Source organism: Sturnus vulgaris, chromosome 1 (genome assembly GCF_052056855.1).
Source record: "Sturnus vulgaris isolate bStuVul1 chromosome 1, bStuVul1.hap1, whole genome shotgun sequence".
Classification (NCBI taxonomy): Eukaryota; Metazoa; Chordata; class Aves; order Passeriformes; family Sturnidae; genus Sturnus; species Sturnus vulgaris.
Genome location: NC_142243.1, coordinates 100,440,171 through 100,457,241, shown reverse-complemented (window position 1 = coordinate 100,457,241; position 17,071 = coordinate 100,440,171).

Below are 17,071 nucleotides of genomic sequence, written 5' to 3'. Positions count from 1 at the left end.
AAGTTTATTATATAAAACTGAGAGTTGTTTTTCATTTCTTCAGTCAAAACTGTAGGGCTAAAACCCATAGAAATCAGCCTTTGACTTCCAAAGAAAACAGATGCATTTTGTCAGAGGGAAGGATAATTATGGAACCTCATGATGTCATTGCCACTGATTCGCTTTTTCACTTTCCAAAGTGCAGCAGTGCTATACTCACACTATATGTCAAAAGAACAAGAGGAGGCCTATCACTTTGTGGGTAATCTCATAATTGCAATAGATTCCTTCTGTTTTCAGATGCATAATAGTGTCTTCCAAAGGAAAATTCAGCACATCTTCAGTGACAGGAAATTTTTCTCCTTTTTCTTGTCCTTTCTTTTTTTTTCTACTCCTGGAAAAGATAAATTCAAATCTAAATGTAAATCACATATAATCAAATTAGTATATCAGTCTTTTTTATGTCATTGGTCTTCTTTTCTCCATCTTTATTATAAATCAGGTGTTTTTGACAGGCTTCTGCATAAAAATAGACCATTAATTTCTCACATTCTAAAGATTTGAATAATAATTTTGCTTGGTTACATATATACAACCATACAGCCTATCTATTGCTCTTTGAAATTATATTTTGTTGCTCTTAATAAACAAGGTTTTATGTTAGAATTTGATGTCTAGCATTCCCTTGTTTCATCAGCTTAGAACTAATATCTAATGATTACTTATTGTTGTTTGAAGGAGCATCATGGAAGACTTGAAAAAGATGACATGCATAAAAAGGAATGCAGTGAAATATTTTGGTAATCAATTTATTAACATCTTCTGTCAGAGTGAGGATTTCGGTATATTTCCTAAACTGTGTAGCAGGCCTTATCAGAGAAATTGCTTCCAGTTGCCAATATTTGCTGTACAGACGTACCTCAGACACAGCTGTTTTGAACTGTGCTGTCTTGGACAGAGATGGCAGATGGGCAAGCACCTGCTTACTTTAGCTTTTCAGTTAAACAGGCAAATCAGTGCCATTTTTGAAATATATTGGTTTAAGCCTAAAGTTTTGGTCAGTAAAAAGCCCTGAAATTAAATAAAGATACTCCTTTTTGCCATAATTTTCTTCTGCAAGTTAGAATTTTTTTCTTCCCCCCATCCTGTCCATTGCTTTAGTTTCAATGAAAGTCTATTTTAAATCTATTATGACCTATTGTACTAATTAGGACTACTACCTACTATTTTTTCTTGACATTCTTGCAAAGTGTTAATTATTCTTAGAAAATATCCTTACATTTTAAATTTTACTTTGTTTAAAGACTTTGTCTGAAGTGTTAGGAAGTCACCAGTTCAGTTCCTCAAAGTTAACATCTTTTAAAGTGATTTTTGTTTTCATTTGAGTTCACTTTTTGTATTATTTTTATAGGAGTGGTGTATCATTAAAACCTGCAATAAGTGTCTGAATATTTTACCTGGACAATTTAACATTTTTGTTAAATAAATAAAGTCTTCACCGTAATTCCTCTCAGGAAGAAAGTTGATGTTAAATTTAGAAGCACTTAATTTAATTGCACCACGAGGTGTGAAATGCTTCTTTAAACCTGTATTGCTCAGCTGAGAGCGAACTAATGATTTTGATGTACATTTACATAACATTTTTTTAAGTTATACTAAGAAATGCATTTTTCTCCTTTCTGTAAACTTGTCTTGAGGAGGATATAATGAGTGGCATGTGAGCTCTTCACCTGCCGTTGAAAGGATAAAATGGATTTTTTCCTATATGCTAGCTAGTTCTATACATTTTCTTGACTGAATATGTGAAATACAACACATTGGATAAAACATCTGTACAACTATACATGCACCTGTTTTATGTGCATGCATGAGCAAGTTCAGTTTCTAGATTCTACAGAGGTTAAGATGTGATCAACTGCATGGCTCCACGTCAAAAGGCAGAGATGACTTAAGGTCTTCCCTTGACAAACTGTATTTTAAATTTTTTTTATACGTTTGCCATGAATTTGGTTGTGGTTCTGGGCATAGTCTGTTTTTCCTTGAAACAGGATACACACATTTCAACAAGATATTTTCTGTATACTACTGCAGTACATTTTGCTTAAAAATTACTTTATTAATAGTATCTGGCCTGGAATACCACATAAATAATTTTGCAGCTTGTCTAGAAATATTCAAAATGCTTTTATCAAGTATAATTCAAATGTTAGTACAAAGTAACTCAGAGGGTTAGCTATGAAATTACTTGGTGAGATTGAAAAACCTAGACTAAGAATGTATGCAAGGGTACTAATTTTGGCTGGAACAATTTTTGTCAGAGTGGCTGATATGAGGATGTGTTTTAGATTTGTGCTGAACTCATGGCTGATAATACAGAGATGCTTTTGTAATTGCTGAGCAGGGATTGCACAGAGCTAGGGCCTTTTCTGCTTTTCATATTGCCATGGTGGGAAGGACATTGGGGGTGCATTGGAAGTGAGGATGAGACACATCTGGAATAGGAGACCCAAACTGACCAGAGGGATATTCCAGATGTGGCGTCATGCTCAGTATATAAAGTGTGGGGAAGAAGGAGGAAGGATGGATGTTTGGAGTGATGGAATTTGTCTTCCCGAGTCACTGTTGAGGATGATGGAGTCCTGCTCTTCTGGAGGTGGCTGAACATTTGTCCAACCATGGGAAACACTGAATCAATTCCTTGTTTTCTTTTGCTTGCAGCCACAGCTTTTGCTTTCCTTATCAAGCTGTCTTTATCTCAACCCACAAGTTTTCCAGCTTTTGTGCTTTTATTCTCTCCCACATAATGTTGGTTGGAGAGTGAGCAAACAGCTGTGTTGGGCTTGGTTTCTGGCTGAGGTTAAACCAAAACAGCAAGATATTTTAGAAAGAGGAACTTTGATTGTTCTATTGGAAACGTTTTACACTAAAAATATGCAAACTGAATAGATCACTCTTAGCAACAACTGAATATAGAAAAGGGGCAGAAAAAAATAGGACAGTATAAACAGATGATAATGCAATATAAACTACTTGCAAACAGTTTTGAAAAACTCAGTCTGAATCTGTTCTATTGATGGTTGCAGACCATATATCTGCAGAAGGAAAGAAATAAATTGTCAAACAATGAGCAGTACTATAAGAAAAAATACTGATAATACATGTGAGAGATTTTTGCTTTGCTAGAATTAATGTTTTATATGTAATTCACTACAGGGAGAGACAAACACTAGTAGATTTAATTCAGCAGGAAGAAACTGGTCTCAATAGGTGGGGCAAAGTAATGCAAGGAATTCTATCTTGAAGCATGGGCTTGTACCATACATATGCACAAAAGAGGAAACAAAACCTCTAACCACTCTTTCCTCAAACAGCTACCTTAAAGATTACAATTTTTGAGAGGAAAACAGATTTTCTGTGGTAAATTCTTCCTTCTGAATAATTTTTTATTGTTCCCTTTCTTCTCATGAAGACATTAATGTGAAATATATAATTGTATGGTGTCTTGCATATTTATTAATTAGATAGATATTGCACACCTACACTTCCTTCTAATTTGATCACACAAGCTGTTTGCTTTGTCTTCAAGCAAAGTTATTTTAAAACATTTCCAGTCCAGACATTTTCTCATTTACATCAATTTAATTGTCAGCTAATATGTGGCAAGTGTGTAGTCGTCTTCCAGTTATCCATGGACAGTTTTATTTGAACTATTTCAAAATCCTATTTAAAATGTACTTTATCTTTCATTTATCATTTATGAGTGAAATTGTAGCATTCAAAAAAAACAACCAGCAAACCAAAAACCTTCATTTTCCCTATATCTTAGCTCTTAAAGTTGCTTCTTAATTAAGAACACTGGGTATGAATTATATTTCTAATATCTTAATAAGATTAGTTTCCAGTTTATTATGAGATATGTTTCTTATTTATGAGAACACTCAAGGAAACCTTATATAACACATAATAGATGATATTAACTGCAAGAAATGCTCAAAAAGAAAGAAGATCCTTATTGAATATAAAAAACACTGTATAATGTTGTGTTTTGGAAAATTTATGTTCTCTGGTATTTAGCAGTGGACTGTAAGAGATTCATATATTTCTTTCCTCTATATGGAACACTTTATCACTCTCTCTTTACAATGAAATAGCTGTCTCACTGGTTTAAGATAAGAGAAAGATAATTCTCCTGGGAAAAGTCTTCAAAAAATATTCAAGAAATTTGAGATCTTCTCATCTCTGCAACATTCTGTTAGTTTTCAATTTAGTTTTCCAGCACTAACACCTCTGAGAAAATCCAGGTTTCATTTAAAGAGAGAGAGAGTAATTCTGCAGTGATATTTGCAAATAATTGTATTTAGTGGTGATAATAGGTTGATACAGGAGCTACTGTATTTACAGGACTGTGTGAATAGGTCTACCAAATACCCAGTTATCTGCCTTGACATGAGCTCTTTTCTGTCCAGACCTCCTCTTGGGATGTATGGTATACTACATATGTACAGACCTGTGTATAGATATATATTCAAAGTTTATATTTTCCAGATTCACTAGCTATATTTCCCACACTTTGGCATAGACTGGATTCAAAGTCTGTAGTCTTGTATGCTTATCTCTGTCCTATCAGTCTAAGAGGAAAAGACAAAAGGTTGGTACATCAGGCAGTACTGGAAGACATCAATAATTACTCATCAACTCACATTATAAGAATTCACACTTGAAGAATGAGTCATGTGAGAAAATTGGCAGAAGCTTTTGTTCACCAAGTCTTTTTGAGTGTGTAAGCCATTCTAGTCCTGTCCAGAATCTGAAAGTTCAGGACTTCACATCATGATTAAAACATTTAAGAGAGAGATAGACATTATTCAGATTAAAATAAAAGGTTGATGTGTTAGTGAATGTAGAGTGGCAGATGTTTGTATAATGCTTGTCACTCTGGCTAATATTTTCACATCAGGAAGAAGAATGTTCTTTCTGGTGGCTTTTGTAAAAATAGATGGGAAGTCAGGCAAATTGTCAGCATTTCTTCCTTCTTAAGCAAATAAATATTATCACATTGAGCTAAACAGAGGAGAGGATATGAAGGTAATTACTTATCAGCAGGTGACCACTAAAACATTTAGACTCTTCTTTGCCATATAATATATTGCAATGTCCTGCAGAGCAGAAAAATATCAGTCAGATTTTCAATGAAAAGCTTAGCAACCTTCAGCTGAAGCAAGCTGCACAGATTTGCTAACTCTTCCAGTTTCAAATTGAAAGGTCAAAAAAGTAATGAAAGTAATAAACAAGAAAAGCTTGCCTATTGAATATTCAAAAGGGCCTTGCTACTCATTCAAGTTCCCATCCAAAGTTGTCTTCACGCACTAAGACTTTTCTTTTTTAACAGATTCTGACCTGTAAGAGTGCTTTTTTTGCCTATGTCCTCAAATCTCAGTTGCTTGGATATCTCAAGACCCATGAAGGAAATTCGAGTGTGGCCCTACAAAGTAATTTTTGAATTTGAGGTCATGGACTAGAAAAAATTAAAAAAAAAAAGACCAAAAACTCTTTTCACTTACTAGTTAGTCAGGACTTGTGACACAGAAGTTTCTGGTCATAGGAGAGCTGGTGTGAAGGGCTGTCATGAGTTCTCTAGTCCAACCTGTTGCTCAAAGCAGGATCCACTATGGGATAAGACCTTAGTGTTTAGGGTTAAACTTAGCAGATCTTGGAAAGCTCCAAAGTTACAGACCACACAGGTTCTCTGGGCCACTTTATTCATTGTTGTGGAACAGGTTCCTGTGAGGAAAAATTCTCCTTCTACCCACATGAAACTTTTCTTTGTTAAATTTATGCCAATTATCATTGATCCTCCCCCATTTACTTTTCATACATCTTGTGAAGAGCCTGGCTCCATCTTCTCCATAATCTTGTAGGCATCCACAGACTGCAGTTATGTGCCTCCAGAGCTGTCCTTGCTCCAGGCTGAATTTTCAGTCTTTCTTCACAGGGCAAGTTCTGCAGTCTCCATTGTCTTTCTGTCATTCTGCTGAGCTCTGGTTTATGAATGTGTTTCTTGTTTTGGGGTGCCCCAAACTGAGCAGACTGCAGAAATGGTCCAACAAGTGCTAACTAAAGGGTGATAATCACTCACAATCTGGTGGCCATGCTCCTGTTGGTTCAGCATGCAGTGCTGCAGGCTGCATTTGCTGCCAGGTTATGCATCAGGCTTGGTTTGCTGTCTACCGGGTCTCAAAGCCTTTCCCAAAGAACTGATCCCATCATGTCCATCTTCAGACTGTTATTGCCAAGGCTCCTCTGCCCCAAGGACAGGAGCTGTTTCCTACTGATAAGTTTCCTACCAATCCATTTCTCCAATATTCCTAGGTTCCTCTGGATGTTGTCCCTACCCTTGAATGTGGTACCCCAACCCAAAGCTGGTGTTATCTTTTCTAATGAGCTAGAGGAGATTTCAGAGTGTTTTCTCGTCAGGGTTAACGACCTTGAACAGCTCATGTCCCTTAAGAGATCTCTTAAGTACTTCATTTGTTACAAAGTCTCCAGGTAAAACATGACCTATTAACCATGAATTTTGGGTTCAACTGCCCAGTCAGTTTATTCTCTTTCTGGTTATCTATTACCTGGACTGCACTTTTGAAACAAACATACCGTGAAAAGCAGTCATGAAAGTCCTGCTAAAATTCTCATAAATTATATCCACTTCTCTCCAAATTATATCCACTTTTCCCCAAACCAGAGAGATCATCAAAGTAGGTCAGACATAATTTATCTCTTACCAGTTCATGCTGATTCACTTTCTTCTCCTTTATGTGTCCAGGGGAAACAAGACCAGTCTCAGCAAGTTTATGAACGACAGCAAACCGAGTGGTGTGGTGGACACACGAGAGATGGGGTGCCAGTCAGAGAGACACAGGGGAACCTCATGAGGTTCACCAAGGCCAAGTGCAAAGTGCTGCACCTGGGACGGTGCAATCTTTGTTTGATGTGAGCTGCAAAGTCACATTCACAGCTCAGGAAGCCAACAATATCTTGGGTGGCATCAAAAGAAGTGTGATCAGCAGGTAAAGGGAAATGATCCTCCCCCTCTACATTGCTCTCTTAGGAATCCAACTGGAGTATTGTGCTTATCTCTGGAGTCCCAGCACAAGAAATGCATTGACCTAGTGGAGTGGATCTGAAAGACACACACAAAAATTATCAGAGAGATGGAATATCCACATTATGGTGAAATATATGCAAGAAACCTTTCACAATGAGGGTGTTAAAACATTCAAACAGGTTGCCTAGAGAGGTGGTGATATACTTGGAAACAGTCAAGATCAGGTTAGATGAGGCTCTGAGCAACTTGATCTAGCTCAAAATGTCTTTGCTCATTACAGGAGGAATTGGACAAGACAACATTTAAAGCCTACTTCCAAACAAAATCTGTGTGTCACTCTATCCCACATTTTTTAAACATGAGCTACTCTTGCAACAAAATATGGTAGAGATAAATCCTATAAAAACCTTTTCTTTTCCAGAGAAACTGAATTATATGTCCATGTAGCAAGAGCTATTTAATTGTTTTAAGTAGCTATCTAAATGTTGGGCTTTTTTTTTAACCCAGTAATGCCTCTCTGCTTTCAGAGCTCTCTGTCCCACATGAAGTCACAATTCTGAACACTGGGATTTCAAGAGTCAAATTGTAGTACAAATCCTTTTCTTAATTCTGCTCTCCTAGAATATACACGTGACTGAGCTTAAAGTTGATTTTTATATTATTTTTTTTTTTTTTACCATGATAGGTAGAGAACAAAGAAGGATAGAGTCACCGGGTAGAACTGAGCTGAATCTGCCTGATTAAGGTTTTGATATGGGATGATGATGAAGTCCATGAACTGTAGAGAAAGTAGTGTTGCTCTCTGGTCAAAGAAAGCAGTTTTATGAGTGCCTTGAACATTGTGTTTCATTTCAGCACTGCCTATATTAAGAACAATACCCTTGATTGTTAATTTCTGTCTAGGAGTTTCATTTTCATGGTCAGTGATATTTAAGTGAAAGTCTAGTGTTACTGGTTATTGTTTATGAAAGTGAACAGATTTTGACTTTTTGTTAAGCTGCATTTTTCCTTTTACTGAGAGATTTTTACTTCCTGATCTCAACAGCCTTGGAAGGTAAAATTAAATGATGGCATAGGCTCACTTTAATTGTCTTCAACTGTCATTAAAGAGTTTAACACCCATATACAGTGTAGTAGTTGCTTCTTAGCAAATGTTCTTACAACTTCTAAGACAATGGATTACTTGACTTCAGTTAAAGCCATTAGGGCTGCCATGAAGCAAATAATTGCAGCTTTGCACTATCCATAAAACCTAACATCAAAATTAAACAGGTAATAAAATTTGAAAAATACTAATGTAAATAAGCTATATGTAAGTTTTAAATAAGGACATTTATATTTGAACTAAAATCAAATCAATAGTACTCATTCACTAGCTACATAAAGCCTTCCTTTTGATGTTTGAATTGCATATTGATTTTAATGCAGCTTAGATGCAGTCTTTTCAGGATATGGTTTACCATAAACTTGATGATCTGATGTAAGTATATAAAACATCTGCCTGTAAATATAGTATTTTACAGTTAGAAAATTCTGGAATATTCTATCTTCCTTCCAAATATCTTATTTTCATTCATAGAAATATTACACCTTTTTTTTTTATTTTCTTGATACATGACCTCTTATGAAAAAGCCCTGAAATATTTCACATGCGTGATATCACAGGCAGTGATACAAGAAAGCTTTTCATAAAGATTTATAATATTTTAATGGAGTGGTTTATTTCTATCAAAAACTCCAATGTTGATCTTGAAATCTTTGCTGGAAATCTAATGTTGCATTAGACTATTCTATTACTCCATTATTCCCTTTTGTGTTTTTCAATTTTGTTAATATAACATTGTTTACTTTCAGTTTTTGTTTGTGCTTTGAGATCAGCATGCTGCCCATGGAAGAGATATGAATATGCACAGGACAATTCTCCAAACTGGAGAAATGTTTTAGGATGAGTGTAATGAGACGCTGTAACAGATTGTCCAGAAAAGTTGTGGATGTCCCATTGTTGGAAGTGATCTAATTCAGGTTGGATGGGGTTCTGAGCAACCTGATCTAGTGAAAGGTGACAAAAGAGTTGGACTGAATGATATTTGAAGATCTCTTTCAACCCAAACCATTCTGACTTTATGCTCCTATGTATATGCCCAAGAAGATATGCCCTGGATGTCCATAAATTCTAGCAAACCTCATTGCAAATTTGACCAGGGTCAGAGTGTTTATAGTTATATTTAGAACTATCTAAGTATTCTCCCTGCTATGTCTTTGCAAGCATACCAGCTCACATATATTGACTGAGGGAACATTGCATTACAGGTTACATGTTATCTAAAAATCTTGTGTCTTATGCTGCACTTAATAGATGAACTTCCACAAAATTCACCTGGTTATCCCTTCTTCTACAGAGCTGCTTTTCAAAAACCAGTGGAAGAGGAAATATTTCATTATTTTAAGATATCTCTACTTTACACTAAGTTTGGAACCAGTTGAATACCTTTACATTTTCCTTTATTACCTAATCCCTTGCATTTAAATTTAAACTTGTTTACATTCTTGTAATTAGGAGTAAATTAGAAATCCATAGGACTTGGCAGGAGAAAAAAAGAGGGTGAATGTTCAAGTGATTGTGAGTGCATCGAAGCAAATCGAATCAGATCTTCTTTGGACATGATTTTAAACAAACTTTAAAGGTAGAAAAACGTAGAAATGCCATTTTCAGTTTATACATGTCATGGTGTTCAAATTTAATCTGATTTCTTATAATGATTTCAATTTCCAAGATGTCTTGAAGGTAAATTTGTAAGGAGATGAAGAAAGGAAGGAATTCTAAGAGAAAACTCTTTCTTTTGAAGTTCTTTTGTAACCAATTCGTTTGAAGACTGAATGCTTAAAAAAAAAAAAAAAGTAGAACTGATAATGATAGGAATGGTATTAAAAATATTTCAGAGTAAAGGCATGTCTTGAAGACTCTGCAGTCAAAAAACGTATTTATAGTGGGAATTCTGGAAAGATGGATGCTTAATGGATAGTTATTGTAAATGAAATACAACAATTGTACTAATTATATCTGCATTGAAGAGATATTAAAAATTTTTTTCAGAAAACAAAAAAGCCTCAACCAACAAAAAAATTCTGCAGAGGATTTCTATCCTCTCTCATTTTTAAGTTTCTAATACTACATTATAATAACTGGCTAGAAACGAAATTAATCACTTTCATAACTTTTCTCTAATAAAGAAAAAATAAGCTCAAGGAAACCACATAAGGCATACATTTCATTTTTCTTTGCATTAGGAAATGCAAATGGTCTTTCTGATAAAGCTGAAGACTGTTATAGCAAATATTCCAAAGGAAATTATGGAAGAGGCTAACTTTCATGGAAAGGGCTAACTTTCTCCTCTGCTTGAAATTACTTCAGACGTGCAAAATTCAGTTTCATACTTCTGAAATAAAAGAAACTGAGAGGGCAAAGGCTTTAAAAAAGTGGGAAAATATTTGCTTGACACTTTATGAATTACACTGCAGACACAGAAAAACATACAGCCTCTTTCATAAACTGTGGTTAATCATAACAAAGGGGCCTCACTTCTACAATACACAGATTCTGTGATAAGAAGCATGATATATAAATCATATTGCATATTTTGTTTTCCTTTTCTTTATTTTTTCCCTCAGGTTTTGGGGATCTTAGGGTTTTTGGGGGTTTTTTGAGTATGTTTATTGACAGAAAACTCTCACACTAAAGTAATACTTTAAAACTACTTGAAAGTATTAAGAAGAGAATTATTGTTGTCATGCATATAACGAAAAGTATGCATCATATATTCAAGTATGCATTCCTTTAAATTAAACTGGGAAGATTTAATTCTTCACCAATAAACATGGCAAAAAAAGAAATTCTTCATAAGAAATGTTAGTTTTCTAGCTTTTCTTTAAACTGATCTATTCTTGGAAAATTTTCTGGTCTAGTATCAGAACCTGAATAGAACAAAATAGACTGGAATAATCTTAAAAATCGGGATTTAAATGATGTCCTGACAAATTTAATCAATAAAAACAAGGTTCTTCTCAGACTATAAATTATTTTTTTATCCTGCAGAAATGTTGCTAAAGACACACCTGGAAACATTGCTCAGACCATAGATAATTATGCAGAATTATCTGAACAAAGTTATATCAATGCAAAATAGAATATCAAACGCAGGGGAACACTAGAGCGAAAAGCACAGTAAATAAGGATGAACCATCAAATTTGCATGTTTAAACACAATATGAAATCCTTCGAGCAAACTTTTAGGAGAAAAAAGAAATACCTGCATCTTCCCCAACTTGAGAAAATTAGAAATTTCTCATTGACTCTAGTATAGATCAAGGATTCATTGCAACCTAACAGGAATTAAAAGGATAGATGCACAGAAATCCAGATGCCTGTCTTCTCTTTTTGCTACCTTTCCCTAAGACTTAAGGTGATTGAGACCTCATAAGACATGTGACATAGCTAATTAAAGGAAAGTGTGATAACATCCTGCTATTAACACCTGTTATAAGAAATTGTATGCTGATGAGAACTATACCTGGACTGGCATTGTCTTTTCAACTGGTGTCAGCTGGACACCAGAAGATAAAGCATCTGACACAAACTGGGCTACAGCACTTTTTCAACTATAGCAGAGAAGGCTCACTTGCTCTTCAACTGAAATATTTATGATGGAGAAAAAATGGGGAGATATTTATTTAGATGACATATGTCTAAATCATGATATTCACATTTTCCACATCTGAAGGCAAGGTGATAACTTAAGATTTTATTAACTTTTATCTTAATTTAGTAAAAGAAGAGTAAGGTGTAGTTAGTTTTGGTGAATTAGCAGCTTTGGTGATTGATATAGACAGAAAGATGTGTAGATGATCTACTACTGAGGTGGGAGGTGACTGGATTTTTAATGAGGTATTAAATTTTGTGATGTGAAAAATTGGTAACCTAGGCTAGGTTAATAAAGTTGCTTTGACACCTATTTTTGATAAGGTACTTCATAAGGATAAGTAATTTTGACTTAAAAATCTCTCATGGGTATTGGTGAGGCTATGTTAGCCCTAAATCCATTCTCACTCTGTGATCTAAATACAAATGGGGTTGTGCTCAATCAGTAAAACATGGTTCTTTAGATTTGCTTTTCAACAAATATTTTAACTGACATATTAATGCCCAACATATGTCATGTTTGACTTGCAGGAAACAAAAACATGACAGTACATATTTGTTCTACTGTTCATCATGACTTTGAATTTCTGCAGCAAAAATAGTTGACATATTTTTCTTTTGGTTTATATACTTTTTATTTATGCCTCTGTAAGGATGAACTAAAAAATTAGTAAAAACTAGTTTTGATCACTGAAAATTTAAATAAAATCTTATTTTTCAGATATGACTTTCTAATAAAATTTTTACAAACAGCAAATTACTCTAACAAAGTTAACATCTTATCATTTGTCTTTAGTTCTGTAAGTTTCCACTGCCTGCTGGAGAAAACATTCCCATTTTCCTTAGATATGTGCATTAGTCAGGCAAAAAAACCCATATAGAATGGGTTACTTAACTGAAGAAAGAAAACAATATTAATGACAAAGTATTTAACAACAAAATGTAGGCAGAATTCAAACTATTGATGTGTGTACTGAACTTAATTTTTTTCACCTTTGCTATCAGATTTTTTGTTTCTTCATTATAATTAGCCACTAAACTTGATATGTTCCTCTATTAAAATCCATTTTTAGCTGATTAAATAATTCTGTATTTTGATCTGTGACCCAAGGAAAAATTAACTTTCATTTTGGAGAAAAATAGACTTAGAAATATATAAGATCTGAAACCAGGGTATATAAGGAAGATACAAACAAAAAAAAAAGAGATATCAGATTTATATGTTTCTTAAAGAAGGGACTAAAGAGTAAAAAAGGCTATGGCTACTGAAACAACAATAAAGGAAATTTACTAACAAGCAGCTCTTTTTTTCTCCTAGGTCCATCATTTTTCTGTTGATTATTTGTTCTTCCAATAAATGTTTTCAGGAAGCTGAAGGACACAGCACGCTGAATGAACTGATAATTTCTACAAATAGTCCTTCCATGTTAACCATAATTTTAGCATTTAAACTCCAGTGTAAGTGCACATTGCTTTTAACCTGTAAGTGCCATATATCTTAATCCCACCTTTCTTTATACATGTATTTTCAGAAATTCATTAATCTTCTGCATCTTTTATAGTCCTAAGGTCTTTTCTGTTGAAAATAAGTTTGATGCATTCCATCATGGCAGGAGACTAAAATAATAGATTGGTAAGCACTCCCTGGGATGCAGTATTATTTTTGCTCTCTACACATTGACTTTTTGCAAAATCACCGAATCAGTGAAGAAGTCTGAGTTAACCATGAATGTTACATGTTCCCAGGAGCAGGACTATTTTCTCTCTTCCTTCATACTCTAGGACTATGGTAGACATAGGATTTATTTGGGGAAAAAAAAAAAGCAAGCAAGCAAGCAAGCAACCAACCAACCAAAATAAAAAAACCCCCAACTATAACTATCACCCAATGGGCAAATTGTAGCAAAAAATTAAAAGTGGGTGGGATGTAATGGGATGTAGATGATGTATCCTTGAGAAGCAGATAGGATAGACAGAAAAGCAACAGTGTGAAATGTACATCTTGGATGATAAAAAAGAAAATGGCAACTCTTAATTACATATGGTGCAGTAAAAAATACTAAAAACTGATAAGAAGTTCCAGCTTCCTCCAGCTGGTTCTTCTACTCTGCCATTTCTACTTCAATGGTATTAAAAGGGTGAAAGAAAGGAAAATTTGCTGCCTCTTTTTTGTCTCTTCCTTTAACTGATTCTCTGCTCCCCTTGAGCAGTGCAATAGATGGGGTTTTATATTTTCAGTATGCCTCATCTCACACAACAGAGCATGTTGGCTCTTGGAGTCAGTCTCCACTTGAAGTTTGCCCGGAAAGATGGAGTTTAATCATTTTCCCAGATGTTCATTCCAGTCTAGTCTCTTCTTAGGCAAGAGACTGTCTACTAATTTACTTTGTGGAAAAATAATTTACCTTCTATAACTATATAATTTTTTTTTTTCTTTAATTTTTTTTTTTACTCTGAGAAAGATCTCTACATAATTATCTAATAAACAGCTCCTGGCTGTAAAGTGTTAAGTTCCTGCCCATACAGTTTTGGTGACAACTAAACATTCTTCAATGTAAAATGTTGTCTTCTACTGGACCATATAAAAGAAGGGGCTGATTAAAAATCTCAGTGCTGAAGCCACTCATGACAGTTAATAATTCCTTGGAGGGAACTAAAACTCAATTTCTTTTACATAATCTCCCTGTTAGGGGTTTTCCTTGTTCTACATGTACGCTAAGCTCACTCAAAAAACCATGTTTTAATAGCAATAACTATTTAACGTGCTTTTTTGAATGTTCATATTGTAGTGTTCTTATTCAGATGGATGTGGCATTTTATATAAAGGGAAGAAAGATATAAGATAAAGACCGTATATTTCTGACCACATCAGAAATAATATTTGGGAGCTAATAGGACATTAAGATTTCAATAACTTGCTAGATATGCAAATTTTAAAAAATTAAAATAGAAAGAAAATCCCAGGAAGTTGCTAACTAAATGGACACTAGCATGTTTAGGTCATCTTGCTGAGAAGATAAAAGGAGAATTTCATAATAAATAATATTTCACCATTATTTATTAGTAGTAATTTACAATAGTTCAGGCACTTTGTGCCCTTGGCTAAGCTTTATGTAAAAGATACTAAAAATATCTTAAAAAAACATTATTAATTTTCTATTGCAATTCTATATTCAAAGTTTAATGTGGTAACAATCTGAAATGCTTTCATGACATCAGTATTAGTTTCAGAAATTTTATAAATTTAATGTTTAGGCACTATATGAGAAAACTAACAATGTTTTTATCTCTAGCTCAGTTGAGATGACAAAGTTTAGTTCTCTTTCCTGGGTTAGTAAAACATAAATACTGCATAATATATTTTGTGTGCAATAGCTGAACTTGCTTCATTGTGCAGATAATGTTGTTGGTCTTCTCTTAAACAAGCAGTTGAACACTTTGGGATTCCTTTTTATAACCAGTGATAAAAATGCTCAGTTTTAAAATCCATACTCCAGAAATCCTAATATAAAAATGTAAGTTGTTTATAAATCCAGGCAAAATGCTGCTACACCTTTCTGTGTTTACCAGTGCTGTGTAAAGAATTTTCCATATTCTTCTTTGGCTATAGAAGGACAGAAACAAGTCTCACTGGACAAGTATAGACTGTTGCTTAGAAAATGTTCTGGAAACTGAACCTTAATGATGAAACACGTGGCAAAGAAAGTGAACAGTCTGCTAAATTAATTTATGGATAAATAGGGGATGGGGACTGGGCTTTCTATTGAAATATAAAGACTTTTTTGTTTTTCTTTTTCTTGTTTCATATTTATTAACTGGAGATTTGGTAATATTTCTTCATGGAAATTCTTATTAAATAACACCAGGCAGAACTACTGTGATCTCACTGATCTGCAAAATACATACTATGAGATTCTTCTAAATGTCTGCATAAGCTTCAGTAATTTCAGCCAAGCAAATATTCAAAAATATCCAGTCTTGATTTTAAAAATGTCAACTTGGCATAATCCTTTATAAATTCTAAAGTAAATTCTAGTAAGTGTGTCATAAGTATCCTAACCTTTATAATTCCCATATATTTTTTACTTTGACATTGTGTTCTTTAAGCCTCTGTTTGCCTACATAAAATATGCAAAGTAATTCTAGCATAATCCTTTGTTATCTATATCAAAAATGTTGTATTATGATTTTTTATGTAACCAAAATTGCTAACAAAATTAAAGAAACTTCAGTGATACTTTAAAATATAAGTGCTGAAAGGATTTTAACCAGGCCCACTAATTGATTTCCGGTTGTAATAATCACTAGGGTTTTTTTAATTCACTTGACATGTGGTAAATCATGTAGTTCAATGATGGTGTCTGAAAAGCAGTATGGGAAGATGGAAGTCCAAGTACTATTGATTTTGCCTTTTTCATTATTCAATTTGTTGGGTTTTTTTTATTAGTCTTCTCAAATTAAATTAATCTAACAAGTGTAGACTTGGTTAAATAGCATTAATTGTATCCTCCTTCAATTCTCAGCTAAGGATCTGCATAATGTTTCTGTAATCTAACTGTTCACAAATATTACTTAGCCCTTGCAAAAGGACAGCACTGTATTATAATTTTATCTTCTGTTTTCTGGGGTTCTTTTCCCCTCCCCGCTCATACTCTTTCAGCATTCTGTTATAAAATTGCCATTAATGGTTTATGAAAACGACATTCACAGTTAACAATGTGGGATACCTTGGAAAACATGGCTAAGGGCTTACATTCTTTATCTTCTGCCAATGAGTAAAATCAAAAGGTAAGGCAGCTTCTTAGCTGGCATCAAGAAAATATGTAGAATTCAGAAAGACTGTGCAAAAATGTGCCTCCAGAAACAGAACTTCAGTGGGTCAGTGCAGGAAAGCAAAGTTTTCAACCACATAGAGGACTAATCTCATCAGAGGAAGAAATAGTGTCTTCATCAATCTTGATTTAATATCAAAACATGATTTTGATTTAATATTAAAGAAGGTAAATAAGCTGTTCCTGAAACAATTCACTGTACATCAGTACACTAATAAAACTTCATTTTTCAACTAATGATTTATAATTTACTATTGTTAATAGCTGCTGTACTAATTATTAAAATATTTATAACTCAGAAAAGTGTTTCAATTCATTATCTTGTGGCACAAATGGGCTATTAGTGCAGACTTTACTTTTTCAGTTGATCAATTCCAATCTGTTAAAATAGCACTTCTTTTATATACTATGTGTAAGTCAAGGCAGATGTTGCTAGAATTTTGTCAATGAGTCATGCTCTCC